The sequence below is a fragment of the Lolium rigidum genome, chromosome 1 (assembly GCF_022539505.1).
Source record: "Lolium rigidum isolate FL_2022 chromosome 1, APGP_CSIRO_Lrig_0.1, whole genome shotgun sequence".
In the NCBI taxonomy this organism is placed as follows: domain Eukaryota; kingdom Viridiplantae; phylum Streptophyta; class Magnoliopsida; order Poales; family Poaceae; genus Lolium; species Lolium rigidum.
This window is the reverse complement of record NC_061508.1, coordinates 16,279,455-16,292,267: the sequence shown is the minus strand read 5'-3', so window position 1 is coordinate 16,292,267 and position 12,813 is coordinate 16,279,455. Positions and strand designations below refer to the sequence as shown.

At 47.7% G+C, this 12,813-nt stretch overlaps 1 pseudogene; it reads left to right on the top strand.

The window, feature by feature from the left end:
* Positions 1 to 8,427: 8,427 nt before the first annotated feature.
* Positions 8,428 to 10,923, top strand: LOC124704586 (annotated as a pseudogene).
* Positions 10,924 to 12,813: the final 1,890 nt, after the last annotated feature.

The window sequence follows — 12,813 nt, the reverse complement described above, 5'->3', positions numbered from 1 at the left end:
CTTTTTCCAGCAGAATCCTGACTCCAGTGAATGATCCTCCAATAATCATGAAACATGCAAAATAGATGAAATAACATAAGTATCATCTCTAAATATGAAATATATCAATGAATAACAGTGAATTATGATACAAAATAGTGATGCAAAATGGACGTATCAGGGTGTATCCGCCCTCATCGTTGGCGAAACGAGAAGCCCGGGTCCAAGGTTGCGCTCCAGTAGAAGCTCCAGAAGAACCGGGAGTAGCACCGGGACCAGGAGAAGTCGATGGAGAGGCACCAACAGAGCGCCTAGGAGAAGTCGACAGAGAGGCAGCAGCAGAGGCACCAACAGAATTCCCAGGAGACCGACCACCTTCATGAACCGGTGTGACCTCCCGCCCACCCAGCGAGGCCTGGTTCCCGGAGCATCCCGTTCCCTACATGTTCCCTACATGTTAGCAACTTGCGAGGCAAAGGAAAGCGGTAACTACCCGTTTAGCAAAGAACTTACCGGTGTGGATCCGTAGTAAGTCCTAGCGAAACTTGCCCTCGATGGCATGATAGGAATTTCCTCCGCCATGGGAACTTGAGCCGGTGTCGGTGTATCAGTAGCCAAAGCAATCATCAGTGCCTGCAAGATAGGTTACAAGTCAGGCTTTGCAGAAATAAAGCATCAAACTGAGACTTGTTATCTATTTGCGAAAAGAAAGATTCAAACTTGCTTGTACATACTCCATGTAGGCCGTATGCTTCTTATTCCACAGCGCAGAGGCCTGCTGATACTCATCATGACAGGCTTCGAAGGCCGCCTCGAATTCAGGCTACAATTTCAGAAACAATGGATCTCATCAACACTTAGCCATGTAGGAACGAAAACCGGAAAGAGGATGAAAATGAGGAAACTTACATCGTAGGCGGATGAACGAGTAGGCCGGGGACGAGGCTCTGGGGGCTGTCGGCGGTGAGGGTATGCTTGAGACGCGTGTAGCTCGTGGCTGGGGTAGGCTTGACCGCCTTATTCAGAAAGGGGTAAAGGCCATGCCTCACCCGTGCCCCGACAGGACCAACAACTCCTCGTCGGTCGGCATGCGCAAGGGGTCATCCACATACGGGTGGCGAGACCTCACCATGTCGTAGTAGTCATCCTTGGTGGCCTTGGCATTGCCGTAGTACTGGGGCTGAGGCAATGCGGGATTGGGCTTCTTCTTCGTCCGCATCATGTCATATATCTCGGGATCATGAAGCACCACCCCAGGTGCTGCCTCGGCCAACTGCATCGCGAAAATAAAGGTTATGCGTATCACAAATGTAACATGACGAGAAATGAAAGAAGGTCGTTCCATGTATATACATACCACTTTCCCCTTGTAGCAGTTGAAGTCGCGGTTTCCCGCGCAGTGTGTGCCACCGGTCCCTCGGTTCTCCATGTTACGTCTCGACCGGCTGCAAACTCCTCGTCCTCCTTGAGCCACCTCGCCCTAATCAGCTCCTCCCATGCCTCCTTATGCGGCTCAGCCCACTCGTGACAAACCTGAAAATGCAATACTCAACTCAAGATAATCCAATGGAAACTTAGCAGCAATATAGAATCTCATTGACATTTTACTCACCGACATGTACTCCTCAATGGTCATTGCTCATTCCTCCGTAGGCTCGTTACCAACATAGTACTCCTTCTTGAACGTCTTACCCTTGTTAGCCCAGAAGGCACTAGCGGAGGTGATCTTTTGGTTGTACCACTACTGCGGTGTCAACCTCTCACAAGTGGTACGCAAAGTGAGACGCGCCTGCCTATCAACCTCTAGGTCCACACGATAGAAGCACTTCACTCATGCATAAATCAGTTGTGAAAGTCATGAGTTAGCACATTAGGGTCATCAACTATGAACGGTGCTCGAGAAATATATGCCTTACCCAAAACTTGGTGGTCACAGACCTCGGCGGCTGTCGCGAAGCCTACGGCAGGGGCATCCTCATAGTCCGCCCAAGTAGTGGCTAGCTTCGTCTCGCCACCGGGGACCGTGCTAAGGGGAGTGTATCTGCCCGGCCAGAACTTCTTAATCAGAGCCCCAAGCAAGCTGTTAGGCAGGCGGGGGGGGGGGGGGTTGGCCTCCTTTGGCCATGTCTAGTTGCTGCAAATAAATCACACATTAGTACACATGCCAAATTGTTTATGACCAAGATGAAAATACATGTTTGAAATTTCTAAAGTAGTATACTTACTCATCGCCCGAAGGAAGGATAAGGGCCTTCTCATCATGGGTCTTAGGCTCCTTCCTCGCCTCGGGGACTTTCGCTTCTCCACGAAACTTCGAGGGCTGCGGCGCACCCCCACCCTCCATCACCTCCAACTCAGCCCTAGAGTCCGACTCCGCCTCCATCTCCACCTCCGCACTAGACAGACCCTCTAGGAACAACTCAGGAGCGACGTCGCCAGAAGCGGAGGGTGGTGGGGAGAAGTCCATATGTACCCCGCCGCCACCTCGTCCTCCACCTCCTCCACCTCGCCCTCCATCGGTACCATCGGCGTAACGCGGATTGGGATACGTGGGTCTCTCACTCCGTCTAGGTGCTCTAGGAACATTCCTCTTCACCTGCGCCATCGTCCTAAGCAAGCTCTCCGAGTCTGCCTTGCCGCTGCTCATATTGTTCAGTCACCTGCATTGAGAAAAAGAAAACAGTTAAGCACAAAGACATAATAAAATGAAGATACTAAGAATAAAAGGCATAAGGCAATTAAGAAGCATGTTGACAAATAAAATGAAGATACTAAGAATAAAAGGCATAATGCAATTAAGAAGCATGTTGACAAATAAATACTAAAAATAAAAGGCATAATGCAATTAACAAGCATGTTGACAAATAAATACTAAGAATAAAAGACCCTCACCAGCCATCATCACTCTCACTCTCACTCTCAGACTCTGTCCCTTTATCTTTCTCTTTCTCACTATCACTATCACTATCTTTTGAGTACAAAGTTGAAGAGTCGATGGGTGGATGGTCATCATAATTGTCATTCGCCTCAAGTAACTTCTCGAGCATAGATATGTCCTTTAGATCCACCATTGACTCACCACAAGTTTCTGCATTATTCCCGAGGTCCTCTTCAACAAACGGTTCTAACACAAAGTCCCCGAAGTCTTGTTCCTCTTGATAGAAAATCCCCTCGTATGTCACAGGGTCAATGTTGTTGTAATCATCCTTAGAGGGAATCGGTAGGTTACCATGTGGAGATACCTGGAAGACGACTTCCCAACCCTTGAGTTCCGCTTTCTGGCATGGGTAGGGCAAATAATAAACTTGCTTGGCTTGGTGAGCCACAACAAAGACATCGGATCCGCTATAGGTGGTTGAAGGCCTAACTTCAACTAACCCAATGGACTTATCACTTTTCTGTCCACCTATTGGATCGAACCAATGACACTTGAACATGACGATATTGAGTTGCACGTTCGTACGATTGAATATCAGCTCGTATACACTCTATAACCTTCCGTAGTAATCAAAGGCATTGGATCCTCTGGTGAAGACCCAGTATTTATCGTTTTTGGATTCGCCCGGCCCTTCTGGTGCGTCTCTGTATGGAAGTGAAACCCATTCACATCATACTTCTCATACTTGGTCACCTCACGGCTACAACCTTGAGAAACACATTTCAACTCATCTGTCATATCAACATTTCTCTCACGGCCCTACAAGTACATTTCAAATTTGTTGTGTGCATTAGTTACGTGGAATAAGAGGGACAAGTCACATGTTGCAAGGTAAGAGGACATGTTAGAAATTACTTTTTCCATGAACCATGAGACCAAGTTTTTATTAATTCTGGGAGCACACTCTTTCAGTAGAGCGTCCATCTCCGAGGGTTCGGGTAATTCATCATACGGCCACATTTCATCCGTGAATTCGCTGAAAGGAGAAAATAAGCATTAGACCGAGACGAGGTTACTAGCTGCAAAGTAATTTGTTCACCATTTTACCTTACGAATGAGACCACTTCCTTCATGTTCATAAGCACATATAGCATTATGCAATCCTTCTCTTCGTTCTCCAATTTATATCTTGTGCCTTTACTAGCCTTGCCACCGGGGAATTGGAATAGTTCTAGTTTGGGGTTATTCTCGGGCACGTCGACATTGTAATGAGTGACCGGGTTAGGGTTAGGGTTAGAGTTGGAGTTAGGGTTAGCAATGGACTTTTTTCCTTTGTTTTAGGACATATGTACATCGATAGTAGATGTTGGGCCTAGTGGCTCCGGTTGACCCGTCTGCGAAGAGCGTCACCCGTGGGACCTACATATGCCATCTACGAATTCTTAAAAAATAGATCCATTTTTACATAATTCATACTAGTAAATAAATAATACAAACATAATATAAAGTAATATGAGAGAGAAAAAATAAAATAAAAAAACATATGCCGAGGGTGGCCGTCGGCATAGGAGGGGCATGCCCTATGCCGAGGGTGCCCCTCGGCGTCATGGCTGACGCCGTTAGCGCGCGGTGACGACGCGCGGTGAAGCGGGGGCGATGCCGACGCTACGTCGAGGGCCAGGTAGACGCCGACGGCAGCCCTCGGCGTAGCCTCCTCTACTCGAACGGCAGGCTTACACCGACGGTCGTCCTTCAGAGGTGCCCCAACGAGGCCGTACGCCGACGGCCCCGATATTTGACCGTCGGCGTACACTCTGGCCGTCGGCATCTATTGCCATTCCTGTAGTGTATATACATTAATAAAAAAATAAGTGTACTTTGTAAAAGTTACTTGTCCGTGTTGGTGCACGGGTTAGTGACTAGTATATGTTAATTCTAATAAAAAAATCTATTATTGTAGATGTTGATATTTTTTCGTAAAGTACATACTTCTTTGCGGCGAGCACGTTGATAAGCACTAACTCCTTGTCAGGCTGCAATTCTGCTCGGATTCCACCGCAAAAAGTATATTTAGTGGCTAACCTCTGTACTTGACCACTTAGTTAAGCGGCTGCGCGCTTGGGCTGACCAGCCGTAGCGGTTTGGAGAATGTTGGAGGCAGAAGAAGAGACGTGAAAGAATCGATCCATGGCAAACTCTCCGTCAACTTTGTTTTATCTAGTCTACATATTGAAGTTTCTCCAAAGTGCGGCTGGAAATACGTCATACGTGCGGATAAAAAGTATAAAACAATGCTGCATTTTGTCTTCATTCTCACGAAAGCAAATCCTTCTCGTTCATTTACGGCGTAGGCGCGTAGCAAGAGCTTTCCATACGTGAATCTCCGTGCAGAAAACTATGCTCGGGTCAATTCGTTGCACGTATGTTCCACGACCCTGTACCGATACGCTGGGTTTCGACCAATGCAGCAGCAGCCGCCGTCGTCGGCTCACGTACGTACGAAAGCGTATCCGTCGTCGGACGAAAGCGGATGGCAGCTGGCCGTTTGATGCTTAATCTATCAGATTTGCCCGTGTCTAAATTCATTTCCTCAGATCTGGTTGTAGTTTGCTTCATAGTCTTTCTCTGCTAGTAATTGTTGCCCACTGATTTTGATTGCAATTCTGTCCGTGGTGTTGTTGCTATACGCACTGCTTCCTGGTTTATTTTATTCTCTATTTATTTTGTCCATTAGCTGTACTGTTCTCACGCGTTCAGATTTTGTAAAAACTCCAGAAACATACTCATTCTTTTTCGGGTGGAGAATGGTTCAGGGGCTTGAGGCAATCTAAACTGTTTATTTGCTTCCCTGATTTTGTTATTTACAAGTGGCATGTTGAAAAACATCCTTACTCTAATAAACCCTTCAGAACACCAAATCCAACTAATGTAGTACCTACTTATGCTTAATTTCGGAACATAATTCCACCGACTGATGTGGTAATTCTTAATTTCCCAATATAGTTACATTGACGATGGAATGCGCTAATTAGGTGCAGAATGAGATTTAGACGAACAATGGGCTATGCTCTGCAAAACCTAAGGAGACAGATTAAAGTAGGGTGTTTTCCAGTACAATGTTTAGAAATAGTTGCACGAATCTTGAAGAATGATTGGACTATCAAGATAAGCCACAGATGCCTAACTCTGTGTGTGGAGTTTGTTTTTTGCAAGTGGACATGCCCCAAACGAATAGCGACTGTGCATGCTCCGTAACATCAATCTAATGGAAAAGAGACTAGGCAATTATATTCAACACCTTTAGATCTTGAAGGGCTTTAGACGTGTATCCTTGTTTTGTCTTTTTAAGGAGACCGCACATATTTATTTTATATACTGTGTTGGCTAGGATTTAGAGCATCTCCAGTCGCGTCCCCTAAAGCGTCCCCCAAACCCGCGCCGGATTGAGCGTTTGGGGTACGTGTTTTGTTCGTGCCGCGTTTGGGGGACGTCGCTCCCCAGCCGTGTCCCCCAAACGCCGCCCCCAATAAGAAATTCAAATTGTTGCATTCAGAAGAGATCGTTCCCGCCGAATCGTCGCGATCAGAGTAGCGGTGATCAAAATACTGGGCGCGCGATCATATTACAGACCGGTGGTGCATGGTAATTAGAAGAAGGGGTTGGGCGACGGCGACGTATCCTGAGTCGACGCAGGCCCGTCAATCATGATGACCTCGTCGCGATCTGCCTGGTGTTGTGCATGCTCCGTCTGCTCCGTCAACGACGCAGAGGCAGAGGCCGACGCAGGTGTAGCAGTAGAAGACGCGTCTGCCGGCTCTTGCTCCGCGGTTGCTGCCGCTGCGGCTGCCGCTACCTGGGCTGCCGCGTCGGCCGCCGCCATTTTGGCTTCGATGTCGTTGAGGATCTGGCCTTTGAAGAAATTGTGCGCCGCCCGAGTCCGGGGAGACATTCCCTCTGTCGACGCTCTCAACAGAGACATGTCATCCCTGCGTTTCTTGAGCTCCAACTGCTCCTCTTGCCTCTTGAGCAGCTCCGCCCACCTTTCATCGGCCTTTTTGTCGCGGGAGAGAAAGGTCGAGGAGACGTCGGCGAGGCATTTCGTGATCGACGCCTGCGTCTTCTCACACGACGCGGCGTCGGCCAAGGCGGCATTGGCAGCCTTGTTGCCAGTAGGACGCCCTGCCGACGTTGCCAGCGGCGCGTCCAGATCAATGGCGTCCTTCCCCTTGAATAGCGATAGACGCGTCAACCGCCATTTCTCGTTCCCTTTGAGCTTGCTATAGCAATTATGTGCTCCATGGGCTCGCGTTGGTGGCGGCGATACACCTGGCCATTATGTGCTGGTGCTGGCGCGCCGCGCAGCCTTCTTCTCCTGCTCCGCCGCCCTCCGTCCTTTCCGCTCCGCCATCGACATCTTCCGGCGCAGACAGTCTTGATGCCACTGATCATCGTTTCATCCTTCCGGCTTCTTCTTCGGAGCCGACGCCTTCCGCGGCTTCGCGAACAGCGCTTTCGCCCCTTTCGTCGCATTGCCCGGCGGCTTCTTGGCCGCTTTCTTGGCCATCTTTTTGGGGGCTATCGGCGGCGCCATGGAATGAGGAGAGGGTAGCGGCGGCGGGTGGACGGCGGGAGGGAGAAACAAATCGGCGGGATAGGAGAAATGAATCGGCGGCAGGATATGTGTTGGGAGGCCAGAAATGCGCGGCGGGATAGGCGCGATGTGGCGGGAGGGGCGGGATTTGGCGGGAGTGGGAGACGAATTTTCACTGAGCCGCTGACGCGTCGGGCCCGCGTCGCTTCGCCTCACTTTTCGTTGTGTCCGGCGTGCCCGGAGCGTCCCCTGTGGGACGGGGACGGGCTCGGGGCGCCGGACATCGTATCGGGGCGCACCGGACAAAATTGGGGTTTGGGGGACGCGGCTGGAACAGTTTTTTGGTCCGACGCGCCCAAAATTGCTTTGGAAGACGCTTTGGGGGACGCGACTGGAGATGCTCTTAAACCCAAGATCTTATGGTCTAGTTGCGTGCTCTGGCCATATCATTTAAAAGACCGATGAAAGGGTACTAGACAATAATATTCAACAGGGACCTTTTACCGTGCAGGCTCGTTGCCTGAAAGGTTGAAGCGCGACCAGACAGAGTATTTCTTGTGCACATTCCGCTTGCGACCAAACGAGAAGGCTCGTTTGCTGCGGTCATCATCCAGTAAAAGAAATGGCGCACGGTGAGGCCGCCGGTCAGATTCGCCGTCTCTCTAAACCCCTTCCTCTCCCTTGCCGCGTATGTGCAGATCGACTGTCTCAAACTTTTGACCGCGCGCGTTTGGCTTCCGTTTCCCCGGATATACTCGATCAGGGCTGCGAACGTTCGTGGAATCCCGAGCCCATTCAGTTCAACCCCGCGCGCGGCAGGCAGTATATAGTGGGCGCAGCGCATATGCCTTATAGCCACCCACAACCCAACACATCGCAGAGCAACATAGCCACATAGGCACATAGCGACAGCCTTGAAATTAAGGGAGCACAGCGACGAACAGAAACAGACAAGTCTTCTGCAGGTACGTAGGGAGCCATGTCGACGGTGCACGTCCCGGAGGTGAGCAGCGGCAGCGGGTCCCTGACCCTCGAGCCGGTGCAGCGGGCGCTCAGCAGCCTCGCATCGACGTCGGCCACGACGCCCAGGTCCCCGCTGCCGTCCTTCGGGAGCATCGTTACCGTGCTCAGCATCGACGGCGGCGGCGTCCGCGGCATCATCCCCGGCACCATCCTCGCCTTCCTCGAAGGAAAGCTCCAGGAGCTCGATGGAGCCGACGTGAGGCTCGCGGACTACTTCGACGTGATCGCCGGGACGAGCACCGGGGGGCTGGTGACGGCCATGATCACCGCACCCAACGCCCAGGGCCGCCCGCTCTTCGCCGCCAAGGACATCAACGACTTCTACCTCAAACACTGCCCCAAGATCTTCCCTGCCGTCAGCGGCGGTGCTCTCGGCCTCCTCAGGAGCATGAGGGGACCCAAGTACGACGGCCAGTACCTCCACTCCGTCGTGAGAGAGCTGCTGGGCGAAACGCGGGTGCACCAGGCACTGCAGAACATCGTCATCCCTACCTTCGACATCAAGCTGCTACAGCCCACCATCTTCTCCAGATACGACGTGCGTACTACATACATACACATGCGCTCGTCGATTACCTGATACTTTCATGTCGAGACGTGCTTACGTCGTGTGAGTATAAACAGGCCCTGAACGACGTCTCCAAGGACGCTCTCCTCTCCGACGTCTGCATCAGCACGTCCGCTGCGCCTACGTACCTCCCCGGCCACCAGTTCGAGACCAAGGACAAGGATGGCAACACCCGAGCCTTCAATCTCATCGATGGAGGCGTCCCCGCAAACAACCCGGCCAGTCTTTCTATCTCCATCCCATGAAGGAGACTATGACTCAAAAATATGAGATAAATATAGTACTCGGTTGACGGAGAACTAACTTAATTCTTGGTTAGATCACATCGCTTACTTTCATGCATAATTCATACATAAGTGAAAAAGATATACAATTGCACACTCACACTATTTACGATACAAATCTAACAATGTCGTGGAGTCAACCTACAAGGTTAGAATTGACATATACAACCCGGTCAGTCATCCTTTCTGTCTCCATCCCATAAAAGGACACTCTACGACTCTCAAAAATATGAAATGGCAAGTTCTCGATCGATCTAGAACTAACTTAATTATTGGTTATATGATGCCCGCTTATAATTTTATGTACTCCCTCCCATAAAAGATATCTTAGATAAAATGCAATTTTCCATGTGCACAATTTACGATACAAATCTAAGGTCCCAGAGTCAACCTATAACTAGCTTAATTCTAGATTGACCTACAACTAGCAAAAAGGTTTTAGTAATATCGTTGTACTAGCACAAAACCCGTGAGTTGCTACGGCGTTGCATTAAATAAAATGAAAAACAGTTTCTATGTCTCTAAATCCACATGCCAGTTAAATTCAAATGGCAGCAAGTCCTTGGTTGACTTCAGCCACTTTTCAAGTGGCAAAACTTTCTGAAGGAATTGGACACCCAGTAAACATCTCCAGTAGTCTATAATGTTATGCTGATGTACAATGAATTAATTCAATCCCTTGCTACCGTTCCAGAGATCCAAAATCATTGGAGCACAGTTCCTAGGTAACATGTGGATTCAGCTTATGTGTGTGCTCTAGTCAGAGCAAGCCACCCCATCCATGTCCTAAATCAGGGTATCCAGTCCAAGTTCTCAGCTTCTCTACTTGCAACACAAGCAAAAGCACGTCAAATGCTGATAATTAACTCCTTGTAGTGCATGCTGTACGTTGAGGTTTACAACTCTACAAAATTTGAAGTGTTTGCATTAAATTGGTTGGAAGAAATATTCTATACATTGACAGAAACATAACATGCTATGGAGAAAAATAACAGAATCAGTACACTTTTTTTAGCGATGAATCATAGCATGTCTGATCTGGAGCATATTCAAACACCATAGCGTGCAATGATTTTCTTCTTTAGAGTAGCCAAGCGATTCATAAATTATTGTAGCCCACCTTGTATGAATATGAGACATGAGACCAGTACGGATTCAGTCAATGCGTATTTTCCAGATCAAGATGTTGAGGATAAGTTCAGGAGCAACAACGACACTAACAGTCATGATCCCTTATTGCCCACTGAGACCTTAATCACTAATAATCAGGAGTCAGGAGGACGACGGATGATGGCAGGTGGGCAGAAGTATGGTTGGCAACAAATCTTGCAGTGATTGGCTCTTTCGTAATCTACGAACCTGATTGCCCTCCATGCAATTGTTGTCGCCATCTGCGTATATATTGTCCTTTATTTGACACGTTGGCATGGATACTACTGCAGACTATGTTGGCGATGACACACGTAAGCAAGCAGATTCTATTGGGCAACAAAGACTTCTTCCCCTAGGCACCGGCTCGGCCAAGGTGGAGGAGAAGTACGATGCCGCCACATCCGGCAAGTGGGGCATCCTCAGTCACTACAAGAAAATAGTCACGTAGGAACGTTCTTTCTGAGACGCTCTTATATTCGTCTTAAAATTCAGAACCAATTAGCATGTAAAGACGTTTTTAGAGACGCTGTACACATCGTCACATGTTTTTCGTACACCACGTTTAGCTGATACTAGTTGGCTGCCCATTCCCTGAGTTAGAGGGGGAAAACTCACGCCTCCTCCCTCCCTTCATCAGATCTGAGATTGGCAAAGAACTGCCGCCGCCAGTTCCCATCCAAAAGCAAGTGACGACCTCCTTTACGCCGGCGATCTTCAGAGCGCCACCTTCTCTCCCCCCCTGCTCCCCCTCTCGCCGCCGTCCGATCTTGCCATCACCTCTGCGACCTCGACCCTCTCTCCACGAACGTCCAGGTTAGGAGTCAACACTCTTTCTCTCTACCCACACCAGCGGCCATGGCGCTCCTGCGGTATCCAGCGACGAATTCTACCTCTCCTTCGTGAACAACCGGCCTTTTTGGGCATCCTACCAAATAGATAGTTCATACAAGGGCGATTCTGCAGGTTAGATCACTGTTTCCTTCCATCTTATGTGTATACAGACAAGGTGTTTGATAATATTACTGAGATGATATTTGTTTCTGTTTCTGGTTAACTACTACAACTTGGCATCAGGTTAATGAAGTTGGGCTTGTTAGACTGCTATTTTGATGAAGTTTTATTATTGTCCGAAATTCCAACTGATGGAACAAGGTACCTAACCTCCACCAGATTTATCCCCCTGTCGCGAACTCTGATTATGCGATGCATTGCAGGCTGTGTTACAATTTTTTGATTTAATTTGGCTGTGCATCAATTATTAGCTGATGATGATGTACACCAATGGGTGGCAAGGTTTGTCACTCCTCCCTTCTATTCAACATACATATGGACATGCTTCGCATACTAAACTTCACATATTCTACCACACCCTCTTTATTAATTAAGATCTTTTTTTTGCGAATATTATTAATTAAGATCTTTAACTAATACCACTGAATCTCAAAGCATGTCTTCATAGTGTCTAATCTTCTTTTCATGTAGATACGTGATGCGCAAACAGGAAGCTACAATATCAAAGTGAAGAGATGGTCCTCTTTTGTTATGGATTCTTCCTATAATAATAATAATATATATATACTCCGGTTGTGCTACTTCTGTGTTAATGCTTGGTTGTTGAGCGTGGGAATAAATGAATATCTATGAAGTTCCATTTTTGTGATGATCCAGTTATCCTGTTTAGCCAGTGCAGGATATGTTGATGATTTGATATGAGCCTATTTGAACTTGTCTCTATTTGGCAAACGACAGTTATCAGGAATCACTAGTTTCTTGAAAATGAGCTTATGCATATTCAACACAATATTTACTCTTCATATGTGGATACTGATGTACATTGTGAATTTCTCTTATTGGTGCGCCTATCAAAAAGTGGGACTAACTATCCAGTTAATCTATTTCTATTTGGTTTGACTTTCTGTACAGGTTAATCGTCTCCGATGATTTTTGAAGCTGGACAATAAAACTGTCATGGAAATCTGAGAAGTTAAGATGGTTTGACGTGCGAGCTCATGTGCTAAGCTTTAGGTAGATAGATGTCAACTAGGTAGACAATGTATTTAGGACATAAGGGATTTTGTTCGGTCCATTCTGAGTTTCCTTTTGTAATAGATCTATAGTTCGATTGTAAAATACTTGCTCTTAAAAATAAAGTTATTTTTCCTAATAGTGCATCGTACTTTTATACTGCTCTGTGGTTTGTAATAGAAAGCATATAACTTCTAGATTTCAATCGGTAATTATCAGCAATAGCAAATAAAAAATAAAATGCATTCCAATTATTTAAGATGCAATAAAACGGCTCAACACCAATATAGAGACGTTATATAATAAAACGTCT